At 42.0% G+C, this 11513-nt stretch overlaps 1 pseudogene; it reads right to left on the bottom strand.

Annotated features, from left to right (window-relative positions):
* Positions 1 to 869: 869 nt before the first annotated feature.
* Positions 870 to 4583, bottom strand: LOC147432534 (putative pentatricopeptide repeat-containing protein At3g15130; annotated as a pseudogene).
* Positions 4584 to 11513: the final 6930 nt, after the last annotated feature.

The following is an 11513-nucleotide window of genomic DNA, read 5'->3' as shown; positions in this document are numbered from 1 at the left end:
AATCCCCTCTCTCTTTTCAAAGTATGCAAAAGCATCTATGCATGTAAAGGAAATGAGGAGAAAGTTGATTAGTCCCTCATTGCTAAGCTAAATAGCAAATGGAGAGTCTCATGGAATTCTAAGCAATGGTCATACAGGTTTAAATGTCTTTGGGCCTGCCCTTTGTCGATCAAGCAAAGTTGCATGATGTGGCTCATTATTCACAAGGGATCTGAACAGGTTCAAAAGCTAAAAGTTTTGGTGTATCAGTTGGGATTTGCAATATGTGCAAATTGCATGAAGAGACTCCCTTCTTGTTTAAGAGATAAGTGCAAAACGCCTCTTCTGTTGGTCATCACAGATCACTTGGAGACCTCTGTTGCTAGGTGAGTGTAGCTTCCTGGATGTTCCTCTCTGGACCCGTCTCGGAGGAGCTTTCCTATGGCATATATATGGTTGGAAAGAAATAAGGCTTGGTTTGGCCTTCCTCACTCATCCTCTATTGTGCCTCTAACCCTCTATTTTCTGGCTCTAATGGGAGAGATCATTGGCCTAGTTACTCATGCTTCCTCTCCCCTCCCCCTTCTCTCTCTTCTCCTAGTCCTCTGCTCTAGTAAACACCTCCCCCCCCCCCCCCCCGGGCAGAACGACGCTATTCAGCTCAGGTGCATTCGTGGTTGATCAGCCTACCATTTTGCACCATCCCTATACCCCAACAATGATCCGGGGCGGCAACGTCCTCCTGCCTGTTGGAAATGTAGATCAAAGTCATGTGCTACACAGGCTACTCATGCTACAGACAAACAAGCCCAGGCACACGGTTTTAAACTCTAGCTTCATAGGCATGTGTGAGGTGGAGTACCATGCACCAGTGGTGCATGAGAGAAAGAGAGTACAAAGTGGGATCTCCCACAGATTCTGATGCAAATTACATTTTTGAAATCGGGGTACCCTAGCACTCGTCAATATCTTGAAGAGCATGCCAGATCAAGCTTAGTCCAAATCAGTATTCTCCATCTCTCATTGGCCCAACAGGTTTCATCAAACGTAGAGAAAGAACTCAGATAACCCATTCACGGGAAATAAGTGCTACTTTCAGTCTAAGAAGAGGTAGCAACAGCCTTCTGAATGTCAAGGAGAAATGAGGATGTTAACCGGCACCTCGATTCTAATCAGCCGAAGCAAAGAGCAGAGTCAAAATTAACCACACATCATCTCTTATCCAAAAGAAAGTTGTACAGTGACCGAAAACAACTTCTACTGGCCCTACCAACCAATAGAGAGTTTTTAATACCATAGGAGTAATCTTTCCAAGATAGAAGAGAAAGAATAACTCATTTGTAATGTTGAAGCAGGCATAATCTCACATTTCATGGCCATTGTAGCTCCCTTCACAATAACAATAGTTAAAAACCAATCTAAAGACCACGTGAGTAGGAAGTCCTCAACATCTCCTCATATATAGCCAATGCAGCTGCATCTTCTACTCTCAAGATATGCATATTCCATATAGCCACAGTGGGAGACAGCATACCAAAACCTACTCCAGCATCAAGCCCCTGTACCATTGTATTCAGCAGCACGACTGCAATGGATTTCCCAGTACAGGCAGACAACAGATAAGAGTGAAGTTCAAAAGATACCATTCGCGTGGTCATTATCCAGACAGTTTTCACATCAAACCAGCACACAGGAGACATCACTCCATCATTTAAATCAACCCACCATCATCATTTTGCTTCAGCAGCAACACTTGCATTTGGGGTAGCAAATGCAGTTGACACCTGCGTTTTCCGAAGCAAACACAACTATAGACCAAGCGTGGACATCATTGGTAGCAAAGCAAGAGACCCTAGCCTATCTACACACATTCTTGGTGGCACATCTGATCCACACTATGTACTATCTCCTCAAGCAATCAGGAGTCGCATGTCGATAGCCAAAGGGTTGCAATCCAGGACAATCACAACAAGATTTCAAAAGCAAACCTCAACCAGCATTTTCTGCCATATCTAGTGGAGAAATAAGAGTTTAACCATAGACCCATAACCCATCATCTAGTTTCCAATCAAAAGTCCCAACAGAGCCATGATCTTGAGTATGATTTTGGAAGTTTGTAGCCAAAAGACATCTTTCGGGAGTACTCCCACTTTCAAAAACATGAAGGTGGTTTGCATCTTTAACCAGAGTTTTTTACGCTTCTCTATTTTTTATAACAGTGAGGTAGCAGCATGGCAATCCCCACAAACTCGCATGTTCTTCATGATGCGTATGTCCTTCCCTTCTGGTGTATTGATTATCGCACAAGCAATGGCCAACTTCTCACTGTGCTGACAAAGCAAAACTGTTTTGGACTGCACGGAAAGGTTTTGTGAGACCCAATGCAAATTTGGGGAATATCCTTGTTGGGACAATTTGAGTTCAAGATCCTGTAGCTTCACATAGATTTGTCTGCTTAGTGGATGAGTGGTATCCCCAACAACAAATTTATTAACATTTCCACTCTCAACAACCCAAGAGCTACTTCCTGGCTGCTTCCAAGCCGCATTTTTTATTCTCATGCATTCAATGTTTTCAGCCTCCTCCTGCAAGCCAGCAGCTGCATAAATATTACTCATCAACACATATGCTGCAGCATCATAATGGTCTAGTTGTACTGCACGCTCAAACGCAAACCTTCCTAGCTTCACATTCCCCCATTTTCAACAAGCACCTAGAAGAGAAGACCAAACTGGAGGATATTCAGATGATGGCATCATCATAATTACTTTCATAGCTTTGTCAAAAAGCCTTGCACGTCCAACCATGCAAGTGTAGTGCTCGTTGTTTGGTGCAATGCCATATTTTTTCTTCATGTTATCAAAATACATTTCACCCTCATCCACTAGACCTGAATGACTACATGCATTCAGCACATTAACAAAAGTGATTGCATCTGGGGAGATGCCCTCCTGTTGCATACATCGAAAACAGTCCAGAGCTTTCTTGGCCTGCCCTTGCTGGGCATACCCTCCTATAAGCGCAGTCCAAGAGACAACATTTGGAGAAAAACCCTCACTCCGCATTCGCTGAAAACAGTACAGAGCTTCTTCGCCCTGCCCTTGTTGGCCATATCCTGCAATCAAGGCACTCCAAGAAACTACATCCCGGATAGGAAGCTCATCAAAAACCTTTTGTGATTTCAAAAGTACACCACATTTGGCATACATATCGACCAAAGCTCCACAAAGCACTGCGTCTTTGTTTAAGAGCCCCTGATTAACAATCTCATCATGAATTTTTTGGCCCATGTCAATGTCTTGCATTATGGCGCATGCCTTCAAAATACAAGCATAAGTGACCGCATCCGGGGAGAATCCCTCACTTCGCATCTGATGCAAACAGCCCAGGGCTTTCTGGGCCTGCCCGTCTTGAGCATATCCTGCAATCAATGAATTCCAAGAGATTGCATCCCGAATAGGAAGCTCATCAAAAACTTTTCGTGCTTTCAAAAGTACACCACATTTGACATACATGTCGACCAAAGCATTGCCAAGCACGACGTGTCTTTTCAGCAACCCTTGACTTGCAATCTCATCATGGATTTGTTTACCCACATCAGCATCTCTAATAATTCCACATGCCTTCAAGACGCAAGCATAGGTGATCGCATCCAGAGAGAAGCCCTCGCTCCGCATTTGCTGAAAACAGCCCAGAGCTTCCTGGCCCTGCCCCTGTTGTGCATACCCTGCAATCAATGCACTCCAAGAAACGACATTCCGGACAAGAAGCTCTTCAAGCACTTTATGTGCCTTCAAAAGTACACCACATTTCGCATACATGTCGACCAAAGCACCACCAAGCACGACGTCTCTTTTCAGCAACCCTTGACTAACAATCTCATCATGAATTTGGGTGCCCATGTCAACCTCTTGCATGATGCCACATGCCTTCAAGGTGCAAGCATAGGTGATGGCATTTGGACAGAGACCCTCTCTTCGCATTCGCTTAAAACAGCTTAGAGCTTCTTTGCCTTGCCCACGTTGGACATGCCCTGCAATAAGTGCAGTCCAAGAGATGGCATTCCTCATAGGAAGCTCCTTAAGCACCTTAAGTGCTTTCACGAATTCACCACACTTGGCATACATGTCAACCAAAGCATTGCCAAGCACAACATTTCTTTCCAAGAGCCCTTGACTAACAATCTCATCATGAATTTGCTTGCCCATCTCCACGTTTTGCATAATGCTACATGCTTTCAAGATGCAAGCATAGGTGACAGCATTTGGAGAGAGACCCTCTCTTTGCATCTGATTGAAACAACCTAGAGCTTCTTTGCCATGCCCATGTTAGATATCCTGCAATCAGTGCAGTCCAAGAGGCGACATCCCGGACTGAAAGCTCGTCAACAACTTGTTGTGCTCTGACAAGCGCACCGCACTTGGCATACATACTGACCAACGTGCTTCCTAAGTATGTGTCCTTGTCAAGTAGCCCACTGCAGCAAATATGAGCATGTATCCTACTGCCCTGGTACAAATCCTTCTTCGCAGCACAGGCTTTTAGTGAGCTCATAAGAGAAAAACTCTCTAGTTTCCAGCCTTCATCGTTCTCTTTCTCTCCATGTTGGACCTGACTTGCTGATATTGCTTCCTTCCCTACTATTTCAGGGGATTTGGAGATGCTCTGCGGACACAAAACAAGTGTGTGTGTGTGTGTGTGTGTGTGTGTGTGTGTGTGTGTGTGTGTGTGTGTGTGTGAGAGAGAGAGAGAGAGAGAGAGAGAGAGAGAGAGAGAGAGAGAGTGAGTGTGTGTGTGTGTGTGTGTGTGTGAGAGAGAGAGAGAGAGAGAGAGAGCAGAAAAGAAAACCCGAACAAAAATAATGGTGTTCTGACCTTGCTAGTGCGAAGTCCTGCAGAGGTCGCCCCCATAGCCCTCTGCTCACCGAGTCACCAGTTCTTTGCATTGTCTGCATTGACTATCAGGTGGATTCACGGCCTGCAATCGTGAACTAAATATTTAGGCTGAGTTGCTGCAAGAATTCCATGTGAGTAGGGTAGAGGGGCCAATAGGAGAACACTTAAGGTCCCAAGGAGGTTGAGGGGGTCAAATTCCAAAATTTTAAGGAGTTTAGAATTTGACTAGGAGGGCCACGTGTTGCTCTATAAGGCAGGGTAACATGGTGACATTTTGGTAAGGGTAGGTGGGCCAAATCTAGCTTTTAACATTTTCTTTGTTACAAAAACAGGTCTGAATGTGGGAATGGGCACTCCCCTTCAATGTGTTTTGTTTTGTTTTAGGAGTCGGGTAGGGCACTCCCGGCCACTCTCCTCATACACCGGAAAAGTGTACAAGAAGAACGACTAGGACTATGCACCCAGAATCCCCTTCAATGTGTCCACACCCAATTAGCATTAAAGGGCTATCTACCCAATCCAAAGATGAGTGGTCACCATTGGTAGTCCTGCTAGCGCTCATTCTGGAGCCATTGGAGGGCATCCACGTGGATATGAACTATCGGGTGTTAACCTTCGCAGTCTCCCCTCTCCTATAATAAACTTTGTGTCATCTCCATTCATGCAAAGCCAGTTTATGGAGGTATTGTCAAGGGCTACCTTACATTGTTGATTAGGTAGGCTCTTTGCTTGAGAAGGGTGCATGCTAGTGGCTTGGATATGAGGTGGCTTGCACACTCCAGACCAGTTCATTCACACCCTCAAGGGGTTGCCATGCCTTGTTGAATAGGTAGGCTCTTTGCTTGAGCTTGGCGCATGCTTATGGCTGGGCTATGAGGTGGGCTGCATCTGCATGCTCCATACTAGCTTATTCACACCCTCAATGGGCTACTGTGTGTGCGAAATTTCTGCAGGACCAAGTGATATGTGTTGCTCACCATTCAAGCCATGCATCATTCAAGTATGCCGCCATAATCTTGCGCTGCTTCATGTCAACAGTGGGAGGAGCTCTCCTGATGGCAATCATCAAGCACTTCAATTTTCTTCAAAAAATGGTCTTATCATTGATGAGAACATTCTCACCTCAAGAAGGTAATTCTAAACTTTACTTCTCACATTGTTTCTGCCAAAGAACATGCAATACTAAATATGGCTATGTTCATGATAGAGGACAACATAGGGAGTGTTCATGAATATGTATCTAATCACAAAGAGAGGGTGGCTAAGCTTCAATACCAGAAACACCTACTCGCCTCTCGTGGTAAGAGTTGTGTCTCACCAAGTGAAAGTTTTGATAATCTATTTAATCTTTTAAAGGAGATTTTAGTCTGCAACTTCTTGTTCTCATTGGATCAGCAATAAACTTTGTTGAATTCTCCCTGTGTTTTTGTTGTGAAGGTGATAGAACTTGAGAGGTGAAAATATTGACGATAATCCTGTTAATCTGGCCCTCTCATCATCACCAAATCGGTGGCAATCTGAATTTCACTTGAAGCAAAAGCAGATATTTGAGCTTTGGGATGTAGGCCATGTCTAGCCTTTTACACAGATTGCAGTTCTATCTATTATATTGTAGGGGGCCAATGGATGTTATGTATGTAGAGGTGGATTTGTGTAGGCTGATGTGGTTGAGAATCCATCATAAGAAGCTTGTTTAGGGTAAGGAGGACTCGTTCGAGACGAAAAATGGCAAGCCCTAGGATGAGGTGAGATGAAATTTGCTAATAGTATGTTTTCAGCTTAAATCATAGGCAGATGAACAAAATTGAAGTGTTTTTGGTTTGCGTTTTTTTGTGGTGCAACACCCAAACCTTGAAGCGCGAAAGGGAGCTACTTGTGAAGTACATGAAAATAGGGCTAACGGCCTCTGAGAGGGAAATAGTGTATAAGTAAGGGGCATATGTTTGGACATGAAGCATCACATGGTCAAAGTGCCACTCGTGATTGGATATGAGAGCACAGATGAGGATATATGACCTCTCTTAGCAATCATTACAATTGACATAAGCCATTCACAGTATTTTGTAGCTTTTGGCGTCGTCGATCCGCGGCCTAATTTCATTATAACTAGGAATTTACATGTTCAAATCAAAAACTAAGCATAGGTGGGGTATTGGGGCATCATTGCTAAGCATTTAAATATATTCTGGGTCGAAAACGACTAGGTCAAAAATCCACTGCTGTTAATAATTGCGATTTTGGAACTTGACCTAAAGTGGGGTTTGAAACCATAAGTATGTGTGCTTAGGTCTTATAAACTTGTCATAGAAGTTTCGTTACGTTTGGATGTCATTTGATGCTGAAACAGATGTGATTTGTTTGCCGATGAGCGATTGGCTTTTAGTGATTTTAGTCACTTGAGTGTAGCTTGAGTTAGATGCGAGTTGTTAGTTGTTTTTCAAGAGATTGACACCCTCTTGTACCCTCTATGCACTAGTTGAGTCAGCTTCGTCCCATGGTTTGACAAATTAATCGTGGTTCTCGCTAATACTGCGATAAGATAGGATGGTGAGCTTAGACATGCGTCCCACATTTGGCGCCGTTGCCGGGGATCGAAGAGAGCTAAACTAGGAAAAAACACGAGCGTCTTGTGTATTTGTCCTTGAACTTCCTTTAGGTTCACCTAGAGTTCAAAACTTTCTTTTAGAAACCGCATAGCTTAAGATTGTCGTCTTTTGCTGTGTAAAGGTAGCTTGGAAGTAATCGTACTTGCTGAGTATCTTTAGGATTGTAGGATTGTAGATTTAAATTAGGATTTGGAGAATGATTGGTAGACGATACAAGTCTTAAGATCGGTGCTCCGAAAAACATAAAAAATAAGAAAACGAGTGTTTGTGGACACTTTCCACAACCCCATTGCATGAGAATCTAGGAGTAGGGTAAGTAGGATCCGAGGTGGATTTCAGAACATTGCTCTCTCTGAAAGAATCAAGCGTAAGTTGTTATTGGAAGTTGCAGAATTTCAGGTCTACGGCTAGAAATAGTTCGAAAAGACTCGAATCCACTCAATTTGATTGGAAAGTAAGCCTAAGAGTTGTCTGAACTAGTTGGTAAACTCAAAGACACTTCGAGTTAAAAATTTCAAGAGTTGGCTAAAACTCAGATTATTTACTCTTTCTTGACATTTTAGGCCAAATTAAGTTTTGACTTGATTCATAGGCTTAAAATAGCTCATAAAAACTGTCTTTGAAAAAATTACAAAAAAGTGTTCATTTCAAGCGTAAAGTTAATAATCGTGATTATTAACTTTCTGCTCTAAATTGACCAAGGTTCATACCATTGACTCATTGCATGTGTACAAACAACTTTTGTAAAGGCCTAAGAGATTTGGATCACTAAACTCGCAAAAAAACTAAAGTTTGTACTAACTTTTTGAATTTTGAGTATAAATTGGGGAAAAAGTTATCCAAACTTGTTGAAATTTGATTCATAGGCTTATGTGATGTGGTAAACATGTGTACATGCTCACTTGACCAAAAATTTACAAAAATTTATGGAATGTAAATAATTGCGATTATTTACATCTGCCCACTTTTTCAAATTTTTTGACCAAGTCAGCATACCACTAGTTTTACTATGTTGTAATAAGCCCACAAACCAAATTTGGTAAGATTTGGATCACTGGATTGAGATTTGTGACTAAAATTACAAAGTTAGTCTGCGGACACATAATTGATGACCATTTGACCAAAAATTGTCCAAACTTGATGAAACTTGGCTAGTGACCTTAACTAAAGGTGCTTAACAGATCCGTGTCAAAGTTGGGGCAAAAACTTGCAAAAATATAGCAAGAGTAAATAATCGCGATTATTTACATCTGCTCAAAACTTGATGATTTTGCAAATTTGAGTACACCACAAGGTCAAGCACATCAATTAGACCTCACAAATCAATTTTAGTGAAATTTGAATCTCAAAAGTGAGACGTAAGCCAGATTCTCAAAATCAGAGTCTGCGGACACCAAACAGTTGGTAAACTTGATGAGATTTTGTCCAAACTTGTTGAAACTTGTCCAGGGACTTTAACAAGTTGTATACTTGCTAAACCAATAAAAAAAGTACAAAAAACTGACAAAAGAAAATAATCATGATTATTTACTTCTGCTATCCAGAGACATCAATTTTGACTTTTGAACTTATACAGTGATAGATCAACATAATATAAAGCCACAAGGCAATTTTGGGTTCAATCGGATCAAAATTGATACATGTACACTCAATTTACAGGTTGCAAATTAGACCTTTGATTTTTGCTAAAGTCGAATTTGAAAGTCAAATTTTGACTCTCATAGCTCGATTTGAAGTGATACACAGAGACCAATTACGAGAGTTAGCAAAAACTCTATTGTCTTTATAGAAGAATAGCTAACTTGATCAAGTTTGTATAGGAATCAGGTTGCAGACAAGGAATCCGTGGCTTGACAGAAAGTTGCAATTGAATCAAGTGGAAATTGACGACAAGTCAATCCAAAGGTGAGTACTCTATCCAGGGCTTCATAAGCTTATATGAACCTTAGATCTGGTCATGTACTAGGAAATTAGGGCATACTTGGAGAAACCTCCAGTAGAGTATCTACCGAAGAAAGTGTGAATCAAGGCAATTCCTTGCACACAATTCCTAAAGAAATCTCAGATACTTTTTCAGATTCAACATCCAAAATGTCTTCTTTCTCGACTCACTCAGAAACCGGAACGATAGTGCGCTATAAGCATATACTATCTTTGTACAAGACTAACTGTCATGGAGCCCAGGTTTACTTGGACTCTGACGAGGAGTATGCTATTTGCATTGATGACCATGGTATTGAGTTCGAAGAAGAGGTTAGGGCAAACAAACAAGGAAAAATGTACATGGATCGAAACGGAACTCAATATTTACAAGTCGAAAACCCTGACGTGATAGACAAATGGGGGTTAGAAGTAGACACCATAATACCATATATGTCAGCAAAAGAAGGACCACCAACTTTGGAATTCGAGGGATATGATCAAGTAGACTTGAAGCCTTTGAAACGGCTTAGGACGGATAATCCTATGATCCAAGTCTATTGTTGGGAAGATAGAAACATAAAAGATCTTATGTGGACTTCTCATGCCAAACCAGGACAATTAACAGCCATGAAGATTATCTATATTTTCAAGATCAAAGATAAGGGATCATCAGACCTACCAACCTATCTGTTTAGGGATTGTTATAAAAACAACTTTGTTATGATGACTCCTGAGGAGGTAGAACAAACCACATACCAAGGGTATTCCATACGAGATTGGATATTGGGACAAGGACCAGAAACAATTCCAAGAGATGAACACCATGAGAGATCATCTGAGAGTAATGTGAAGAAACCAGAAACCACCTCATCACGTAGAAAATCGGGTGACACTAAGGCCAGTCCAGGGCTGCATGAGTCACTATTTTCAACAGACTGGTTTGAAGGACTCGGAATAGGACCAACCCCCAGAAGACCGAGAGTTGAAACAAACAGACGGGTCAGACCAGCTGATTTTCAAAAATGGATCAGAAAATACAGTGGATTAGGGGATCCATACGACCACTTAGCAAGCTTTAAGCAAGTGCTAAGAGCAGAGCGTATATTCGATTTCCATACTCAATTCGAGGGGTTTGGAATGACATTAGAAGGAAAAGCATTGACATGGTTCCAAAACATTCCACCAAGGTCAATCATGGACCTGAACACATTAGCTCAAGGATTTGTAGCTGCTTGTTCCAAAACGAGGATCAAACATAATACGATAGCTCAAATCTATAGCTTTAAACAGAAACATGGTGAGTTTGTTAGGGATTGTGTAACTCGAATGAAACAATACATTGCTAGATCCCCAGAGATGGAGATACCTGCAGAAGAACGACTTGTATCTTTGTTTATGGAGGGACTGCTAAACAAAGAACTTCATGCTATACTCTATAGTAAAAAGCATACAACCCTAGAAGCGTGTGTGTTTGATGCTATTGACCTAGGAGACGATTGCGAGATTTTAAATGAAGAAGATGTCCCTAAGGATAAACAAAGCTAAAAAACAACATCCACTAAACCAGCACAAGTGGGAACGGCTACTACGGCACCACTCTCAGCCATAGAAGATATGCTAAAAAGGATGAATGACATGATGAACAACATGAAAAAAGCACATGTGAGGGGACCAGGACAAGGGATACCTCCACAGGGACAACCAATTAGGCCACAAAAATGGTGCGCAATCGAGGGTAAAGGGATTAACCATGAGACCCATGAGTGCTACTTCAGGCCAAAGTATGATGGGAATGTTCAGTGCGCGCCCATGAGGCCACAGGGACAACCCATGTAGAGATATCAGCCTAATATGGCCCAAGCTCAAAGACCACCAATGAAGACCTCAACCTGTGTTGGGACAACAACCTCCGTATCCAGGACATAACGCAGTGCCTGTAAAGTACATGCACTTTGAAGGAGTCATAGATGAACAAGCATTAGTGCCTATTACACCCTATGCAGAGCGTAGTCCATCTACAGTAATGGTAGAAAGAGATTGGTATAACCTACATCCACCACCAATGGAAGAAACCTTGATTTATGCTCCACCAGAGCTCGCACCAATGTAT

This window comes from Adiantum capillus-veneris, chromosome 20, assembly GCF_014529385.1.
Source record: "Adiantum capillus-veneris isolate H3 chromosome 20, ASM1452938v2, whole genome shotgun sequence".
NCBI classification, from domain to species: domain Eukaryota; kingdom Viridiplantae; phylum Streptophyta; class Polypodiopsida; order Polypodiales; family Pteridaceae; genus Adiantum; species Adiantum capillus-veneris.
This window is presented reverse-complemented; position numbering and strand designations above follow the sequence as displayed.